Source organism: Mus caroli, unplaced genomic scaffold (assembly GCF_978045245.1).
Source record: "Mus caroli unplaced genomic scaffold, Mus_caroli_1 scaffold_12, whole genome shotgun sequence".
NCBI classification, from domain to species: Eukaryota; Metazoa; Chordata; class Mammalia; order Rodentia; family Muridae; genus Mus; species Mus caroli.
Window position 1 is genome coordinate 71,948,646 of NW_028227267.1, and position 13,046 is coordinate 71,961,691.

Genomic DNA, 13,046 nt, shown 5'->3' on the forward strand with positions numbered 1-13,046 from the left:
GCTCTTCCAGAGGACCCAGGTTCAATTCCCAGCACCCACATGGCAGCTCACAACTATCTGTAATCCTAAGATCTAACACCCTCGCACTAGCATACGTGCAGGTAAAACACCAATGCACATTAAGTAATAAAGATCAATACATTTTTTAAAAAACAGAGTAATAATATCGCTATCCAACTGAACAGTAGGGCATCTTCTGACCATCATCCTTGGCCCGCGTGGCGCTGTTTCCAATCCCTGACCACCCTACTCATTGTATCCGTACTTTAACTGCTGACCTCATTTCCAACCTGCTGTTTCTCCTTTCCACTGGGCCATTCATGGGGTCCAAGTCAACCCCGGCCTCTTTGGTGTTATCTCATGACTTCACCTCCACCACTGAGTGTCCCTATCTTCCTGCTCTATATCAGACCCTTCAACATGTCCCTTGTGGTGCTTTGAATGTGCTTGGCTCTGGGAGAGGCCCTGTTAGGAGGTGGTGTGGCCTTGTTGGATAGAGGAAGTGTGTCACTGTGAGGGTGGGCAATGAGACCCTTCTCCTAACCATGTGGAAAACAGTCTTCTCCTGTTTGCCTTCAATACAAGACGTTTAACTCTTAACTCCTCCAGTGCCGTGTCTGCCTGCCTGGTTGGTGCCATCCTTCCTGCTATAATGATAATGGACTGGACCTCTGAACCTGTAAGCCAGCCCCAATTAAATGGTGCCCTTTATAAGAGTTGCCTCGGTCATGGTGTCTCTTCGCAACAATGAGACCTTAACTAAGACCTTCCTGGATAAAGCCAACATCATCTCCAACCCTGTCCACTTGTACTTTCTATCTTCCCACCTCTGAGAAAGGCTGGATTGCTATTCTCCTATGCCCAACTCAGAAGGTTCTTCAAAGCCTGGCATGGTACGATGTACCTGTAATCCCTTGGAAGGTAAAGACAGGAGGATCAGGAGTTCAAGGTTGATCCTTATACTTGAGTGGACAGGATAAAGAAACTGCCAACATGACTGCTCTGGAAGAGTCCAGAGCAGAGAGAGAAAGTAGACTAGACATGGCCAGCAGAATGGACATGACCAGGGCTGTCTGTAAGAGAAAGGAGAATAACCAAAGATAAAGAATAGAGAGAACAGAGTGAGAACATGCTGGAGGGGGGAAATCTTGCCATTATAAAGAGAACAAATGGGTATCTGGGAAGAGGGAAGCCTGGGGAGGTGAGAAACGCTATGATGAAAGATGGTCTTTGTCATATATAACAGGCACTGATACTGAGGGAGCCTGGAAGCAGGCATGAGCTTTGTATGTCAATGGAGCCATATGTCCTAGAGGTAAGGCAGATGGGATCCAGTTTCACAAGTTCCCAAGTTGGCTTAGAGCTAACTGCCAGAAATCCTCCTATAGTCTAGGTTGAGTTCATTTCTGGATACATGGCCTGCCTTCTGTACTATGGGGAATTGAAATTTCCTTTGGACCTGAGAATCCTCAGCTACATAGCTTCTTTAAGATCAACCTGTGTTACATGAGATCCTGTCTCCAAAACAAACAAACAAAAAACAAACAACAACAACAACAAAGCCAGGCATAGTGGTACACGCCTTTAACCCAGCACACTGAGTTCAGAGGACAGCATGATCTACATAGTGAGTTCTAGGCCAGCTAGGGCTACAAAATGAGGAGAGAGGGAGTGGGGATTGATTTCGTGAACCCACTGCATCTCAGTGTGTCTTGCCTTGACCAGGCCAGTAGCGTACATTCAGTCCTGTGTGGAAGTCCTAAGCTAAACCTCAAGAGGCAGCAGCCACAGCTTGCTCTTTGAAATCTTACCCTAGGCTTGATGTACCTATACTTCATTTGTGGATATCAATGAAATAAATGAAAGCTTGGGATATGGTTTCCTGGTCAGCTTCAGAGCAGAAGCCGAAGGTGATAATGTAAAAGCTCAGAGGCACTGATGAACCCTGACCTGCTAGAAATGGGAAACTGGAGGGAGTCAGGCAGTTCCCGCCCCTCCCCACCCCACCCCAGACTCTTCTTATGGGCAGATGATCTTTGTAGGAATGGATATGCCCATTGAGCAAACCTGATATGTTTCTCTCCTCACAGCTCATTGCCAATCAGCAGCCAGTGACATATCTTAGAGTCAGGTGGGCATCTGTTTCTGCTCCGCTTCCCCACCCACCCACCTACCTCTCCACCCCAGTCTTGCATGCATGTGCATCCATGTGAACATCTTAATATCTGCTTCAGGTCCTGCATGGTGTTTGGAAGACGAGGCAAAGGTACCAATCTTCACCAAAACTACAGAGCCACAGCTAGGAAGCTCGTGATTCACATGATCCCAGTGAGCTGTGGTGGTGAATATGTAACCCAGCTATTCAGAAAGCTGATCCGGATGGTAAGTTTAAAGCCAGCCAGGGCAACGCAGTGAGTCTCCATGATGATATAATGCATGATGCTCCGGTACCCAGTTCTCAAGATCAGACTTTCCAGACAGCACATGTGTTCATTTCCTGCTGCTGTTGTAACATGTGCACATAAGCACACTTCTTAGTATGAATCTAGGAATGTATTCTCTTCCAGTTCTGTTGATCAGAGATCTGAATTCAGTCTCACTGAACTACAATGAAGATGCTGGCAAGCATGGCTCATCCCAGAGGTTCTGAGAAGAGAACACCTTTTGCCGTTTTCAGCTTATAGTTGTATAAATTGAAAACATGACCATCCATGGTGGTTAAGGAGAAGACTCTGATTGTAGATAGGAGACAGAGAGCAAAGAGAGACATCTATAAGAGTCCAGAGCAGAGAGAGAAGGAAGTAGATGGAACAGAGCCGGCAGACTAGACATGGCCAGAGCTAGGAAAGTGGGAGAGAACAGAGAGAGTGTATGAGAATAGCTGTGTTATAAGGAGGGTGAGTTGCCATGGGAGGGAAGGACCAGGAGCTAGAGAGAGTTTAAGGTAGAGGTGAGAAGGCTTAGGATGCTAGCATGGCCTTTGAGTGTGTAACAGGTCCTTGTGAATGGGGCCTGAGGGAGCCTGGAGCCCAGTGTGGAGCTTGATATGCTGATAGGGGATATGTTGATTAGCGTGCCTATCTTAGGGTTTTACTGCTGTGTACAGACACCATGACCAATGCAAGTCTTATAAAGGACAATATTTAACTGGGGCTGGCTTACAGGTTCAGAGGTTCAGTCCATTATTTATCAAGGCAGGAACATGGCAGCATCCAGGCAGGCATGGTGCAGGAAGAGCTGAGAGGTCTACATCTTCATCCAAAGCCTGCTAGCAGAATACTCACTTCCAGGCATGAAGTAGATAGGATGAGGGTCTTATAGCCCACAGCCACAGTGACACAGCTACTCCAACAAGGCCACACCTACTCGAACAGGGCCATACTTTCTAATAGTGCCATTCCCTGGGCTGAGCATATACAAACCATCACAATAATTAGCTTGGAGAAATGTCCTACCCTCTTCTATCACTGTTTAAATAAATGAAGGCCTTCAGGGTTCAGTTGTCCCTCATCCTTACAGCAAGACATTGAAACTTTGCAGTTACTTACAGAATTTGGTCCATTTGGAGGTCAGGTGATTTTACATGGACAGGTTCTTTCTTCAACTCAGTCTGTTGTTCCTCTTGTGCGGGCTGTACCCAGTTGGTTCAAAGGAGTAATACCATGGTTTCTGGTCTGAACCAGAGCTTAAATTCAACTGACCTCCTTTATGGCCTATGGCTGACAGGTACCAGGGAAAGGAATTAAATTCAGGCCTGCCAGTCACCCATCTGTCTGGGTTTCCCCTTAGTCTCATGAGGTTCTAATCCTGATTCAAATCGCTTTACGTATTTAGAATGAAATAACTTGGAATCACTACCTAGTTTTAAGACATCCATCTAAATATCTATTTATATATGTATGCATGTATACATATGTACACACACACACAAGTTACTGTAGTAGGCACTGTATATGTAACAGTGAATACATTAAAGTCCCTGTCCAGCCTAGCAAACACAGGAGTGGATGTTCACAGTCAGCTATTGGATGTATCACAGGGCTCCCAATGGAGAAGCTAGAGAAAGTACCCAAGGAGCTAAAGGGATCTGCAACCCTATTGTTGGAACAACATGATGTACTAACCAGAACCCTGGAGCTCTTGTCTCTAGCTGCATATGTATCGAAAGATGGCCTAGTCGGCCATCAATGGAAAGAGAGGCCCATTGGACTTGCAAACTTTATATGCCCCAATATAGGGGAATGCCAGGGCCAAAAGAATGGGAATGGGTGGGTAGGGAAGTGGGGGGCGCTATGGGGGACTTTTGGGATAGTATTGGAAATGTAATTGAGGAAAATATGTAATAAAAATATTAAAAAAAAAAAAATAAAGTCCCTGTCCATTTGGACTTAATTCATGGCTAGGAGGAGGCAGATGATAAACAAACATACAGTAAACACTGCCATGTGAGATATACTATAAAAAAAAAAGTCTTTCTGGGCGTGGTGATGCACACCTTTAATCCCAACACTGTGGAGGCAAGGGCAGAAGGATCTCTCTGTGAATTCTAGGCCAGCCAGGTCTACATATTAAGTGCCAGGACAGTTAAAACTAAACAGAGAGACCCCTCACTCACAAACACAAAGAAAGGAAAGAACAAACGTGAAGTTGGATATGTGGTGCTTGCTGGTAGGGCCTAGTTGTTTAGGAGACGGACACAAATGATCACCTGAGCCCAGGAACAGGAAAGCCGCAGCGAAGGGAGAAAGATGGGAGTGGTGCTCGGCTAAGTTTACTCTGAGGTCATGACCGTAGCACGGTGTTCACATGCACACAGTGTGTGGTCCCATTTTGCTCACTAATAGGGCAGGCAGAGCCATGTAATTCTGTGGATTACTTGTGGCTTCCCAAGCATGTTGCTTCACACCGCACTCATGCTGTCCCCCCGGACTGGAATATTCCTCTCCTACTAGAAGTTTCCAACCACCTAACATGCCCTCTCTGCCAGTGAGCCTCTAAACCAGTGAGCCTCTAAACCAGTGAGCCTCTAAACCAGAGAAGAAAACTCACTTCAGCCTCTCTGTATCCTTCCCGAGTTTTTACAGAACATGGTTACTTGAATAGGGGTCAACAGGGGGATCTTTTCTCTGCCACCATAAGAGTAATAGTCATTACCGCTGCCGTGGCTAGGGTTCCCATTGCTGGGAAGAGACGCCACGACCAAGGCAGCTCTTATAAAGGACGACATTTAATTGGGACTGGCTTACAGGTTCAGAGGTTCAGTCCACTATCATCATGAGAGGAAGCAAGGTAGCATCTAGGCAGACACAGAGCTGGAGAAGGAGCCAAGAGTTCTACATCTTGATCTGAAAGCAGTCAGGAGAAGACTGTCCTCCAGGCAGCTAGGGTCTCAAAGCCCCCCCGCCCACACACACACACACACGCACGCACACACATACACATACACACAGTGACACACTTCCTCCAACACAGCCACACCTACTCCAACAAGGCCAAACCTCCTAAGAGTGTCACTCCCTGAATCAATCATATTGAAACCACCATAACCACTATAATAAAAGTCAGTCTGTCAAGAAAAGGGTATAGCAAATGTATTTGCTTATAGTATTATATTATATGGCACAGCCAAGGTGTCCCATATTACATTTGGATGACAAAGCATGGACAGCCTTGGAGAAATATGACTGAGGAAAAAAAAAAAAGGTCTGACCTCGTAATAATATTTGTGGTGTCTGTCCCACCTTCCCACTCCCCCCTCCCCCATTTTCTGAGACAAGGTTTCTCTGTGTAGCCCTGGCTGTCCTGGCTGGCCCTGAACTCCGAGATCCACCTGCCTCTGTCTCCTGAGGGCTGTGATTAAAGGGAACTGTGTCTGGCTCATCTGTCTCTTACTATCTTGTCACACTCTATGGAGGCCTTAGGCACTCCTCGAAACTATTACTCCCGGTAGTGTCTGCTGGTATTAACTTTTTTGTGGAGGGGATATTAATCTTTTATTCCTCCAGATGTGCCTGTTGCTGGGGGTGAGGATTGACTCAACAAATTAACAGTGTGTGCATACTGAGCATATACAAGTATATTCCTCCTTATAATAGGGCATATGTGGTGCTTTCAATAGGTATGACCCCCATAGGGCTAGAGGGAGTGGCCCTATTAATAGGTGTGGCCTTACTGGAGTAGGTGTGGCCCTTTTGGAGGAAGTACATAACTGTGGAGGTGGGCTTTGAGGATTCTTATGCCCATGCTACTCCTAGTGTGGCACACGGTCTACCACTGCCTTTGGATCAAGATGTGGAACCCTTGGCTCCTATAGAACCATGTCTGCCTGCGTGCCTTCAGGCTCCTGCCATGATGATAATGTAATGGACTGGAACCTCGGAAACTTTAAGTCAGCCCCAGGTAAATATTTTCCTTTGTAAGAGTTGCCATGGTCAGGTGTCTGTCCACAGCCATAGAACCCTAACCAAGACAGAGTATTTTTAGACAGTTAAGACAAATGTATTTTTATAACCAGAGTATTAATTAATATAAAAAAACTTCCCCTATCTTTCCCTTCTGTTCCCTATCATATTTTTTCCCTTTGGACTTGAAAGTGTTGAATCTGAAACAGATGGGGTACACAAACTGATCTGTTACTTTAGAGAATCCGAGAGTTATCCATGCTGCGTGGCCTTCATTACACACACACACACACACACACACACACACATACACACTATATTTCTAACTTTCCCAGTCCTTATTTTGTTTGTTTGTTTTTGTTTGTTTTGAGACAGGGTTCCTCTGTATAGCCCTGGCTGTCCTGGAACTCACTTTGTAGACCAGGCTGGCCTCGAACTCAGAAATCTGCCTGCCTCTGCCTCCCAAGTGCTGTGTGCGCCACCACTGCCCGGCACCACTGCCCGGCACTCTCCCAGTCCTTTACGGAAGTAGATAATTCCCCCACCCAAAACAACAGTTGCCTCTCATGTATTTTCAGCCGCATCTTTTCTTGCTTACACAAGATCATTTATATCAGAGGGCACTGAGGCCCTATCGTCTTACTGGAATGGAACATTCTGTAACTCTAGAATTTTGTGAAACTCTAGGCTGGGTGAGACTGCAGTTTTTTGATTCCTCTCTAGGGAAGACAATAGATTTGTGGGGGAGCCTGAAAGTAGACTTGAGGCTCTCAGAGATCTGTGGCTAACCAGCCCTAACTCCCACAAGTTGAGGGGAAGTTATGGTTTTAAATTCCCACTTAATATAGACAGGAGTGATTATTTCAATTAAACATAAGCTTTTGTTTTGAGCTACCTTTTGCTTATGGTACAAAGAGCTGGTCACTATTAAGAGAACCTTGAAGTTTTAAACAAAGTACTACATTTATTTTTGTATCAGTGTACTGAGTTTTGAACTTGGAACAATCATTGAACCTGTAAATCTTGTGGAGTTTGTTCCCTTAAGAACTTTTTTTTTTTTTTTGATTTTTTGAGACAGGGTTTCTCAATGTAGCCCTGGCTGTCCTGGAACTCACTCTGTAGACCAGGCTGACCTCAGAAATCTGCCTGCCTCTGCCTCCCGAGTGCTGGGATTAAAGGTATGCGCCACCACCCGGCAAGATTATGGGCAATTGCTTCCCTCCTGAGAGGTTTGGTTTCTTTTGTTTTTGTTTTTGTTTTCTTCCGATAACAGGGTTTCTCTCTGTAGTCCTGACTGTCCTGGAACTCACTCTGTAAGCCAGGCTGGCCTCGAACTCAGAAATTCGCCTGCCTCTGCCTCCCAAGAACTTTTTCAAAGGGACTGGAGAGTGGCTCAGCCATTAAAGCGGTTTGTTTTGTTTTGTTTTTTGTTTGTTTTGTTTTGAAGAATTGTTTATTTATGTATTTATTTTATGCATATGAGTTCACTGTAGCTGTCTTTAGACACACCAGAAGAGGGCATCAGATCCCATGACAGATGGTTGTGAGCTACCATGTGTTGCTGGGAATTGAACTCAGGACCTCTGGAAGAACAGTCAGTGCTCTTAACCACTGAGCCATCTCTCCAGGCCCGGGTTTATGATCTTGTGGTTAGTATCTGCTTCTGCTTGTTTCTGCTGCTGGGTTAAAAAGCCCTGCCAAAAGCAACCTACGGATAAACGGGTTTATATAAGTTCACAATTCTGTGTGCCGCTCAGAATTGACGGGAAGTCATACCACAGTCAAGGGCAGAGGCAGAATGAACTCATGAATGTTTCCTTCTTGCCCTAGTTTCTCTACTCTTACACAACTCAGGACCCAACCCTAAGGATCAGTGCTGCCCACCTTTAAGCTAGGTTGTCCCCTTTCAATTATGTAATCAAGACAATCCCTCCCAGACATGCTCCTAGGCCTGTCTGTTCTAAAGACTCCTCATGGGGACTCTCTGCCCAGGTGACGCTAGATTGTATCAAGTTGGCAAAAATCCATTGTTACAGTTGTTTTATGTGCTCCTTATGAAACGTGTATGACTGTTGTCTGTTGACAATCTGTAGAAGTTATAAATGCCAATGACAAAACCCCTGAGCTTTGAAGGCACCAGAACAAGGTGGGTGGTGGTGATGAACACCTTTAATCTCAATATTTGGGAGGCAGAGACAGGAGGAGCTCTGTGAGTTTGAGACCAGCGTGGTCAGAGTGAGCTCCAGGGCCGCCAAGGCAACTCAGAAAAACCCTGTCTTGAAGAGGGGAAAAGGTTGCCAGAACATCACTCACAGACAGACAACTAAATTCTGCTCTCTTCCAAAGAACCCATTTACCCACTCTGTTACCTGTAATTCCAGCCCCAGAGAATCCAGCACCCTCTTCTGGCCTCCACAGGTACCACATATGCATATGGTACATAGACATACATGCAGACAAAATATCTATAGAAATAATAAATTAATTAATATTTATTTGTTTGTTTGTTTGTTTTAAAGTGGAAACTTCCCCTATCAACTCAATATTGGTTTAATGGTTTCTGTGTTCCAAGTTCACTCTTCTCACCCCGCCCCCAGACAGCAGTCTCTCTACTTAGCTCTAGCTATTCTGCAACTCAATAGATAGACCAGGATGGCTTCAAGCTCACAGAGATTCACCTGCCTCTGCCTCCAAAGTGCTGGGATTAAAGGTGTGTGCCACCACACCTGACCAGGGTGTCACATGCCTCTTACCCTAGCCCAGAGGAGGAATACAAGACTCATACTTGTAGACAGGCCTGAGACACTTCAAGAAGTGTGTAAGTCCAGATATCCAGAAAATTAGTGAAGAGTACAAGAGATGATGTGGAGAAAAACACCACAAGTCTCAAAATGTGGTCAACTACCCAAATGGAAGGGCAAGACTGACCTCTGAAATGACTGACTTTTGTCATCCATTGTTGTACCCTCCCCCTAACACAGACACATACAGATACACACATACATATACACCCATGCACACACAGAGACATGCACATATGCACACATACACACCCCAGCAGTCACATGAACACACAAAGACATACATACTGACACAGATATGTGCACATATGCACACATACAACCCAGCAGTCACATGAACACACATAGACATACATACTGACACACATACATGCACATATGTACACACACACAGTCACATGAACATACATATCGACACAGATACATGCACACATGCACACATTGCACGCAGAGATACATATGCATGAGTGCCTAAGTACAAATCCCCAGCTGGGCGTGTCAGTGTGCGTCTATAACCCCAGTGCTGGGATGTAGGTGCAGGAGGATCTGGAGCCTGCTGGCCAGCCTGTCTAGCCAATTGGTAAGATAGAGGTTCAATGAGAAATACTCTCAAAAATAGACAGATAGACAGACAAACGGAAAAGGGAAAGAGGTGGCTCAGTGATTAAGAGTAATTTTTGTTTTGGGGGTTTGTTTTTAGGGGACCTGGGTTCAATTCCCTGTACCCGTGTGGTAGTTCATAACCATCTCTAACTCCAGTTTCAAGGTATCCAGTTATGCCCTCTCCTCATCTTCATCGGCAGCAGGCAATGCACGTGGTGCACACTTATGCAGGGAAAACACTCATACATAAAGTCTAAAAAAAAATGAGGTCGAGGGGCAGGAGAGATGGTTCAGCAGTTAAGAGCACTGACTGCTCTTGCAGAGGTCCTGGTCAATTCCCAGCAACCACATGGTGGCTCACAACCATCTGTAATGGGATCTGATGCCCTCTTCTGCTGAGTCTGAAGAGAGCAACAGTGTACTCATATACATTAAATAAATATTTTTTTTTTAAATTAGGTAGCAAGCAGACAGAGAAGACCTCTAAAACACACACACACATACACATACATACATACACACACACACACACACACATACACACATATACATACATACATACATACATACACACACACACACACACATACACACACACACATTGGGGAGATTAATCTGCTTCCCTCTTCAATTCCTGGGTCTCAGAATGAGGCACAACTTAAAGATTCAGTCCCTGTCTCTGCCCATTGGCCTTTGGAGTGACAGCCCAAGCTCTGTAGTCCAGTTAAAATTCCAGAGGGATAAAATCAGAGTCAAAGGCTTGGGTTAGACCCAGTTCTTCCTGGAATTGGAACCAGTGTGACCCTGAACAAATGGCTCCCCTTTTCTAAGCAAGCAACATCAGTGACCTTTAACCTCTTAACCCATTCCACCTGCTTCCCTAGGTAGAGAGGACGATCACACCGGTAGCATGTGTAGGAAGATTTTATAGAATCTGGACTGTATTTCTGTTGTGACTTTCTAAAGTTCAAAGACCTAGTTATGGTCCCAGTGCTTGACTCACAGTTGGGGCTTATGCAAGCACATGACAGAAAGGAACAAACTGGGCCAGATTCTCTTCCAGGCAGTGTCTAGAGTTACTACTGCTGTGATAAAACACCACGACCAGAGCATCTTGGGGAGTTGAGGGTTTGTTTGGCTTACACTCCCATATCGTTGCTCATCACTGAAGGAACAGGGACTCAAACAGGGCAGGAACCTGGAGGCAGGAGCTGACTTAGAGGCCATGGAGGGGGGCTGCTAACTGCCTTGTTCTCCATGCCTTGCTCAGCCTGCTTTCTTATAGAACCCAAGACCACCAGCCCAGGGATGGCACCACCCACAATGGGTTGGGCCCCTCTCCATCAATCACTAATTAAGAAAATGCCCTACAGCCTGCCTATAGCCCCATTTTATGAACATATTTTCTCAATTGAAGTTCCCTCCTCTTCAGGTGGCTTTAACTTGTGTCCAGTTGACATAAAACTAGCCAGCACAAGGCTTACTAGACCCATGTCTGAAAGGAACAAACTGGGCAAAATTCTCCTCCTGGCAGTATCTAGGGAGAGGTATGAGGGCAAGGGTCATTCAACTGAGTCCTAAAGAAAGTGTGCTCTTTTTTTGGAACTAAAGACAAAGGCATTTCTTTGTAATTTCCCAGGATAAAGTATAATCATAACTTGTGTGTATCACTGAATATCTGCTCAGGACACCTCCCTAGTCCCAGGGAAGTCCTTGAAAAGGAAACATTGGCTCAAATATGACTGGAAAGCTCCGCTGGCATCATTTAATGCACAGAAGGGGAGGCCCTGGGTGCGAGCTAGAGATAGTCCTTTACACAAAAGGAAATGGGGCTCTAATTTCACTTGACCTAGAAACCTGAGACTTACTGGCTGAGGGCTGTGGCAGAGCGGCTCAGACAGTTCCCTGCTGAGCTAGGAGAGAGGAGAGCTAGGAGAGTGGGTTGAGGAAGGCCAGTGAAGAACAGAACCAGGCAGAGTGGACAGTGTGGAGTGGCAGTGCAAACAGTGACCGAATAAAAGCAGCAACAGACATAGGAACACAAGGGGCATGTTCGGAAGGAAACCAAATGGAAGTCACCATTCGGTCCGCCTTACCTCAGTGCACAAAACTGTTATATAATACCCAACTTCCGCTGTGCACATCTGTTTTCCAAAACTTTCCATCACTACTCCAGAGTCCCATCTGTCCTGGTGACATTTTCCCAGGGGAAAAGCAAATAGCTCCTGCCTCAGGGTGAGGCCAGGACAGAGCTGGACAAGCAGGCTTGACCAGTCAGTCCGGAGTTCCTCCCCTCCAGCCCCCTGCCTGTCCAGCACGTCCCAGGTCAGCCCCCTCACCTCCTTAGCATCAGCGTCTGCCCGGTTCTTCTTGATAACTTGCCTCTCCTCTCTACAGGAGCCCTCCTCCCAGGTCTCAGTGTGGCTTACTTCTCACCAGCTAAGTCTCTGCTCAATGGCACCTCTTTGGAGAGACCTTGCATAACACACAGCATTAAATAGGACAAAAAAAAAATCCTGTTTGTGTGATTGTGTTCCGCGGCCTCTCCATAGAATGCATCCTTGCTTACTGTAGCATCCCTAACCCTTTTCAACCCCTTTGAACAATCCCTTTAAGAAGGTGTTAGCTTTGAATAACCATGTGGAGCGTTCCAGACAATATAACAACTCCATTCTTTATTATTACTCTAGATATTTTCCTTCTTTTAAGCCTTATCTTTTGGATAATATGGTAACGATGACCCCAAAGAAGAGTAGGAACCACCCCCACGTGCAGCAGTGGCGAGGAGTGGCGACAGCGGCTGGGCGGGCAGGGAGGCAGCGGAAGCACAGATAGCCCAGCTATGGTCCTGCGCCAACTCCTGTTGTTGCCAGTTCTCAAATCACAAGACTGGACGGTGTTCCGCTCCATAGGAACAGAGAGAACTCTTAAAACAGCCACACCTGCCTTTGATTCAGAGTAGACCAGCCTTAAATCTTCGCTGCCAACAGCCGGATACCCTTTCAGCCTTGAAGCAAACTTGGGCGGCAGACGGAACAGCATCATCTTTATCTCCTACGCTCTGCTAGTGGCGGTGGGGCGGGGACACACGGAAAGGTCACTGAGATAAATAACAGACTCAGAGTGGAACCAGAGGCATCTCTTCCTCACTCAGTCAGCTGAGTAGGACCTAGAAATTCCCGCCAGTGGGTCCCAGACCTCTTAATTTGCGGGAGCATCCTCAGAAGAGAGCCCAGGGACC